This window comes from Curcuma longa, chromosome 21 (genome assembly GCF_044706935.1).
Source record: "Curcuma longa cultivar G26 ecotype Majalengka, Jawa Barat chromosome 21, ITB_CL_G26_1.1, whole genome shotgun sequence".
Taxonomy (NCBI): Eukaryota; Viridiplantae; Streptophyta; class Magnoliopsida; order Zingiberales; family Zingiberaceae; genus Curcuma; species Curcuma longa.
The window spans coordinates 9,817,970-9,826,373 of NC_133881.1; positions in this window are offsets into that span (position 1 = coordinate 9,817,970).

The window sequence follows — 8,404 nt, forward strand, 5'->3', positions numbered from 1 at the left end:
TTTTAGAGTTAGGGTAACTAGTTTTAAGTAATTCTAGTTGATTTGTTTCCTTACATCCATTGCACTTAGATTTCTTTAGGATGCAATTAAGCTTAGGTTACAATTTAAGCTTTTAGGTTTCCGATAGTTTAGGATTTATGATAGATTTGGTTTATTTGTGCATTTGAATTTTAACCGTAAATTTGATTTGAATTTGCATTTCAAGATTAGGAGGTAACTTGATTTAAATTGCATTTCATTAATTCATTGCATTTTTCATGTCCATTTCATTCCCAAAAATACCAAAACCCCCATTTTTATAGAAAACCCAAAAAGAACGACAACTTAAGCTCAATTTAAACAAATTTCTACTAGTCCTTGGAAAAACACGACTCGAGGCCCCTATACTTCATTTATTTGCATTTATCGTGGGTTTTCGATAAAATCTATAAATTCTAATTTGAAGACCCTATCGTGACACCTAGTTTAAGGGCTTTTCATTGATTTAGACAGATCTAATTGGATTAATTTTAGGTCCTATGGGTTTCTGTAAAATTACAAGGAGTCCAACAATATCCTCCACTGCTTATTTTGGACTTTCCAAAGGTGCTCTAATATTATGTTAACTTTCAGCTATAACATGGTTTTGGTCTTCGAGAGATCAAGCCACATGGGCTTGATCTGAGATTAGATCAGGCCCATAGTATTGTTGATCTCTCGACAAAATAGTTTATATCCATCAGTGGATTTTGATGAAAATCCATTGATCGACTTAGACAGATTTGATTGGACTCATTTCATGTCCTATGTGTTTTTGAGGTTAGAAGGAGTCCAATGGTGCCCTCTTTTACTTATTTCGGCCTCTCTGTAGCTTCACTATTATGTTAAGTTCAATGGTGCCCTCCATTACTTATTTCGGCCTCTCAGGGAGATCAAACCCACGTAGGGCTTGATCTGGGATCAGACCAAGCTCACATTGGAGCACCTCCAGAGAAGTTGAAATAAGCAATGGAGAGCATTGTTGGACTCCTTATAGTCTTAAAAACCAACGGGATCTAAAATGGGTTCAATCTGACCTATATAGGTCGATTAGTGGATTTTGATCAGAATCCACTTATGGATCTAAGCTATTTGGATTTCTACAGACTTGCAACCACTAGGAAGGGTTGAGTGAGAAGAAGGTACATATGATGTCAAACCTTTGTTCTGATCAAGGAACAATGTGGATATGGTGTCGGAAGGTCATCATTATCACGGGTCTAGTCTGATCTCAGATTAGGCCCAATGTGGGTATGATCTCCCAGAGATCAAAATCATGTTCAACCTAAAAGTTAATATAACTTCGGAGCACTTCCAGAAAGGTTGAAATAAGTAATAGAGGGCACCATTGAACTTAGGGGTGTCTAAAATGGACCCCGATCTGACCCAATCCAAAAAAAATAGGTTAGGGTTAAGGGTTTTCGAGTTCAGGTCAGGATCGAATTGAGAGTTTTGGATTAAATTAAATTCGGGTCGAGTTTGAGTTAACCCAGATTTAAGATTTAGGAAATTTTTTTGGGGGTTAAATCAAATTTTATTTTAAAAATTAAGATATTTTATGTAATATTAGTATGATAATGGTAAAATATTGAGATAAAAATGAAGAATTATTAGGGAAATAGAAAAAAAATCTTGGGTTATTCAGGATTTTTGGGCTGGTCTTGTTATACGAGTTAATGTTTAAAGTTTCGGGTTGAATTTGGATCTGGGTCAAATTTTGGATTAGAATTTTTTAATAATATTTTATTTCAATCCGACCTACCCAAATTGACACCCATATTTGAACTCCTTGCAGCCTCATAAACTTATAAGAGCTAAAATGGGTCTGATCGAACCTATTGAGGTCGATCAGTGGGGTTTGATCAAAACTCACTAATAAACCTAGGCTATTTAGAATGGTTGAACGAGAATAAAGTATATATGATGTCAAACCTTTGTTCTGATTAAGGAACAACATGGGCTTGGTGTTGGGAGATCAACATTACCACGGGCCTGGTTTGCTCCTAGATCAAGCCAAATGTGGACCTGATCTCTCGAAGACTAGAATCACTTTTTAGTTGAAAGTTAGCATAACATTGGAGCACCTCCAGAGAGGCCTAAATAAGCAATGGAAGTCACTGTTGGACTCCTTGCAATCTTAAAAAATCACAGGACCTAAAATGAGTCCAATCGGACATGTCTAGGTTGATAAGTGGATTTGGATCGAAATCCACTGATGGACCTAAGTTATTTAGATTTTTACAAATATACAATCACTAGGAAGGGTTGAGCGAGGACAAGGTATATATAGTGTCAAACATTTATTCTGATCAAAGAACAATGTGAGAATGGTGTCGAGAGATCAGAACTACCATTGGCCTAGTCTAATCCCAAATCAGGCCCTACATGGGCCTGGTCTCCCTAAGACCAAGACCACGTTCTAACTAAAAGTTAACATAACAGTAGAGCACTTTTGGAGAGGCCGAAATAGTAATGGAGAGTATCATTGGACTCCTTGTAGCCTTAGAAATCAATAGGACATGAAATGAGTCCAATCTAACCTATCTAGGTTGATTAGTGGGTTTTGATCAAAATCCACTGATAGACCTAGGCTATTTGGATTTATGTAGACTTGCAACCAGTAGGAAGGGTGGAGTGCAAGGAAGGTAGGTATGTGTCAAACATTAGTTCCAAGCACTATGAAGGCAATTATGGTCGTGTGTTATATGGTGCCATATGATACAATGTATAAAACTAAATAATTCCTTTCAAACTTGTTGAGATTGGTTAACATTAATGATGGAGGGCACCTTAGGACCCTTTAGCAGTTTAGAAATCCGCATGACTTTGAATGAGTGCATTCTGAGATCTCTAGGTCTATTAATATTTTTCGATCGAAACTCATTGATAGACCTATGATATTTGAATTTCTACAAAATTATAACTACATGCAAAGTGTTAGTCTTTACAAAGTAGATATGGTATGAATTCTTGTTCTAACCACTGTCAATGAAGTTCTTGTGGCATGTCAGTTGACACAGAATAATGCAACTATTGGATTTCAATGAACAACACATTTTGTAGAATTGAAATTTTCAAGCATAACAACACCCAGTGTTTAACGTCATAACTCAGAACAACGTGGATCTATTTAAAGGCAGACATGTAATATGTTAGGATCAACATATTGGGATTTCCTTATCTAACTAGAAAATACCACCATTTACAAGCAAACCAAAATGCTAAGATGAGCATACACCTATTTTCAACTATACAATGTCTCCATTCAAAAATATTTACATAAAAAATAAATAATATACATTATTTTTTATATTTTACCTTACAAAATATATAAATCAAGCATAATATTCCTGCATACATATACTAATAATTTAAGAATCAGGGGCTGGTGGCATTCTATAAGACCTTCAATTATGACCTAGTTGTTTGCAGTGGTTGCATTTATTCTTTTACTTTCCATTATGTTTTGATTCAATCTGTGTCTTCTTTCACCTATCGGGTTGCACAAGACCACAGGGACGTAGAACAATAATGTTGTTTACATCACTAGGCTAAAATTCCTTACTTCAATAAGGGTAAATATGATTCATGTAAGTGACATTCCATTTTTGTGAATGAAAATAATGCTCACAATACTAGAGTGTATCCATGTTCCTTTGTGTGATGATGACAATAGTATGTAAGCAAGACAGTCTTGAATTTTGAAACTCCCCACAATTTTGGTGTGTGATGATGGCAATAGTATGTGAACAAGACAATCCTAAATTTACTCCCTATTGTTGCAATATTTTCTTTCTATATCAATAATGTATGAAGCACCCCATATTTGTATTTCCATTTCAGATTAAGAGTAGGGGTGGACTTTATATGGGCTAGCTTTTTCGCTCCTTGAATCCATTTCTTTGTAGCATGAGATGTCAAAGCACCATACTATTTTGAGGCTTCCTCCCTATAATTAAAGAACCATTGAGCTACCTTTCTTCTAGTATTATCAATTAACCTATTTATGGGATGTTCACATGTATACTTGAATAAAGCATTTAAACTCTCTGCACAATTAATGGTTGGCATTGTGTACCTTCTCCCACTAAAGTGTGCATTAGCCCATCTTTTAGGGTCAATGCTCTGAAGCCACTTATGTGCATTTGGATGTTTTTCAAACATGGATAGCATTAAGAGATAATACTAGAGTGTTGTGTTTGCTCGTGTTGCTGCTCAAAACAAGCTTAAAGTTGATCTGTCCCTAGTATTTGTTACCATGTTGCAAGACATGTGGTAGCAGCAAAAAGCATGATGGATGATCGGGTAGACTTTCCTAATTACTGATATAATGCCGCAATATCTATCTGACACAATACTCATTGGCTATGCATCGACAGCGAAGAATCTCTTTGTATGATTCAAAAACTACTCCCATGCAAACCCACATTCAACTTTAGCGATTCCAAAGGCAACTGGGAGGAGTTTGCCATTACCATCGATTGTTGTAGCCATCAACAACACACCTGGATACTTGCCACTTAGATATGTGGCATCAATTTTAATCAATGCCAAAAGTCCAAAAACAACATTGGTACTGATCGTCACCATTCATGTGTAGTGTCACATAAGTTTTTGTAACACCCCCCCTCTTTCTTACTAATAATGAGATGTTACGTACTTAAACTTTCTCATTACTTTTACTTATTTTAACTCACATATACAATGGAAGATCTCTATATGCCTTATCATAATCTCCAATGACCTTCTTCATCGCTTTCTCCCAAGCTATGTATGTTTTTTGTATGATATAGTCACGTCAAATCTCATATTTTTATATCTGATATAATTATACTTGATTTGTACTATGTAAAAGAACTTAATAGACTATTAATAAAATTAAAGAGCAAAGAAAATAACTTCAATATAAGATGCTACAAATGAGGAAGAGCATGTTTGATGATCAGTAGTTTTCCTAACGGTGCAATATTGATATTCCTTTACATATTACGTAATAGTGAATTTCACATCCCTCAGGCAACTATTCTCTATGTACATGGTTGATTGAAATGCTTAATCTCAAATCTAATAATTAACCCCTCCTTAGTCTTTATGAATTGATCAGGATTATTTATAAGACTATCTTACACTCTATTCTGATATAATTATACTTGATTTGTACATGGTTGATTGAAATAGACTACTTTAACTCTATTTATCTAAGTGCCAATTGGGTTATATCTGATATTTTTACACATGACATATTTCACAAGTGCATTCTTAAACTCTTGTCGAGATGAAAAAACTTATCCAACAAAAAATTCATGCTCATCTGTTACCTCTCCAATTGGCCTTTGTAGCAATCATATATAAATTCAGAACATATTGATCATTAGTTATTGGGAACTCCTCTAAGTCACTGTACTAGTATGGGAGAAATTCATATGTTTCAATCTGCATATTGTTAGCTAAGAATTCTTGTACATTTATATTGCATTCTAATTGTTCTGCAATTTGAATATGATGCTCTTCCTCCTCACTCTAAGTAGGTTCAAAGTATTCTACAAGTGTCATACAAGTATTTGGAACCTCATCTTCTAGATTACTTGTTTCTTCATTTAGATCAAAGGTCAAATTGCTTATATTTATATTTGTGTTTCCCACACTAGTAAACCCAGAAGAAGATGGAATATTAATTTCGAATACTTCTACTACATTAGCTGCCTATCCCACGATAGAAGAGAGAATTTCTTCAACAATATGATCGTCTTTGAAAAAAATTACAAACTAAGTCAAAGTTACAATGTCAGAATCAAGTGAAGCTGTAATTCAAAAAGCAAGCAATGATCGATATAGTATGCATATTATATTTTCATAATTAATTAGTGGGTTATGATTGAAATTCATTTATGGACCTAGACTATTTGAATTTCTACAACCTTGCAACTACTAGGAAGGGTTGAGCAAGGAGAAGATACATATGGTGTCAAATCTTGATTTTGAGCAACAAACAACGTGGATCTAGTGTTGGGAGATCAACACTACCATGGGCCTAATCGATCTTAGATCAGGCCCTACGTGGGAGACCAGGACCACCTTCTAGTTGAAAGTTAATAGTGGAGTGCCTCCGAAGAGCCCGAAATAAACAATGAAGCGTATCGTTGGTGTTAAGTATTAAATTTTTTAAAAAATAAATATAATATAATAAGGAAACGAACTGAATCATCAAATATGAAGTGAGGGAGTTAAATTAAAATTGGATCAGGTTCAAACTAAACCCAACAGGTAGGCATGGAGATAAAATTTCGTTGGTTCAAATCAGGATTGATTTGGCCAAGTTATGGTCGAACCAAATTTAACATTCAAAATCGGTTCAATCGATTTAAAATTAATTAGGATATTTTTGAGAAAACTTTCTCTTCCCTCAATTTCTTCTCTCTTATCTCTCCGCGCACATACTGCTGCCTATACGCCGCCCATCCCTTCTCCTTTCTTTTTCTTCCTTCTTCTATGTTTTTCTTCTCTTCTCCAATGGCAGAAAAAAATGCTGCAGTCCTCTCCCCTTCTTCTCAAGCACAACAGTAACCTTCCCTTTCCCTTTCTTTTATGGTTTTCCAACCAACAATAGCCACACAGTAGCAGTCATCGGAGCCCCACTGAAGCTTGTTGTGGTTATCGTCAAAACTCACCGAGGCTACCAACAAAGAGAAAAGGTTTTCCCTTTCCCCTTCAGTATCTAGCAACCTTCTTCTTTTGCTTTCAACTGACATTGTCGCCTCTTCTAGTAGAAGCAAGAAACGCAACCCTAATTGCTGCCTCTTTTCTAGCAACCACAAAAACTCCTTTTCTTGCATTGTTTCATTTTTCCAATAACAAGGGTAGTTTCAAAGGAAGTTAGAAGGTATATTTTGAGTTGTTTTTAATCGATTTGTAGTTAGGATGGTTAGTTAGATCAGAATGGAGGACTCAAGTAGGAATGTTAAATAGTACGAGGAAGTAATTAAGATAAAAAATGATCCTTCAACTTCAAATCATAGATAATGTTCAATTTTGATGGTATTATTATTCTTATTGGATATCATTTTGATTATTTGGATTATTTTTGTATTATGCTTGTAGATACGAGTTTAAGTGGAGCACGATGATCTGCCGACACTCGAAGTATTTTACTATATATAAAAGTGGATACATTTTGTCCTTTGACTCGTGCATTTCTTTGAGCATGAATAAATAGATTAAATGGATTATGTGTATTTATATAACTATTTTAAAAAGGAGATTAAAATGATATTTAAAATAGTAAAATAAGGTTAAAATAATTAAACCATTGAGGATAAATAATTGATATTATTTTCTGTTCAAATATGGGTTCATATGGGGATTAAGATGGGAAATGGTGTTTTAAAAATTAAATAGATATTCAGACTTACTCTTTTATTGATACCTATTTTTAAATTGATTGATCTTTTATACTCCATATTGTTGATATTGCATTTTGTTAATACTGACCCGTTACTTGCAAATCTTATGATGATACCTTAATGAATTAGTAAAATTCATATTAAAAGTTAACTTGAGTCAGTCGTTTAGAATAATCGAGAAGATACGAATTGAGAATACAACAAAATGGTAAAAAGAAGTAAAGTAAAATAATAAAGATGAGAATAGAGGATATTAAAAAGTGAAAACTATGAGCCTAATTTTATATCGGAGCTTTATACCAGAGTACTGCCCCCGTATACTTGAGTAATAGTGTCGTGATCTAGCCCTCGGATTAGAGTACCTGACTGTACACTTGAGTTGTGGTGGTGTGATGTAACTTGCGGTCAGTGTCTATTATGTCTTTTACTAGTCAGGGCTTTTAGCATGTACGTTAAATAACGTATGCGACAGTATACTTTGAGAAGACTTTTAGCTTATATGTGTGACATTATTACACTCTAATGATATTGGCTTTAGTTGATTCACTTTTTAGTTGATTTATCATATTCATGCCATTGATACATATATACATGATGATACTCACATGATTATGATATTTATCTATGTTGAGATTATACTGTTGATGGCATATATATTTGTTGATTAAGTAAAATGAATTGAGAAGTTATCTTAATTGATGATAATACATGATGATGACGTTGAGATTCTAAATTCCAATATAAAAATATTATATGATTCTAGATGATGATAATGATACATATATATTTATATATATATGAGGAATTTTAAGAAAAACTTAAAGTTGTAATAAGAAATTATAATCTACTCTACTTTCTTGTCTTCTTAAATAAGATTAAATTCATGCACATCTTTTTGATTACCTACTTAGCCGTTGGCTAATTGTTACATTTCTTTGGCTTCTAATTTTGCAGGCGCATACACCTTTCTTTTATATATATATATA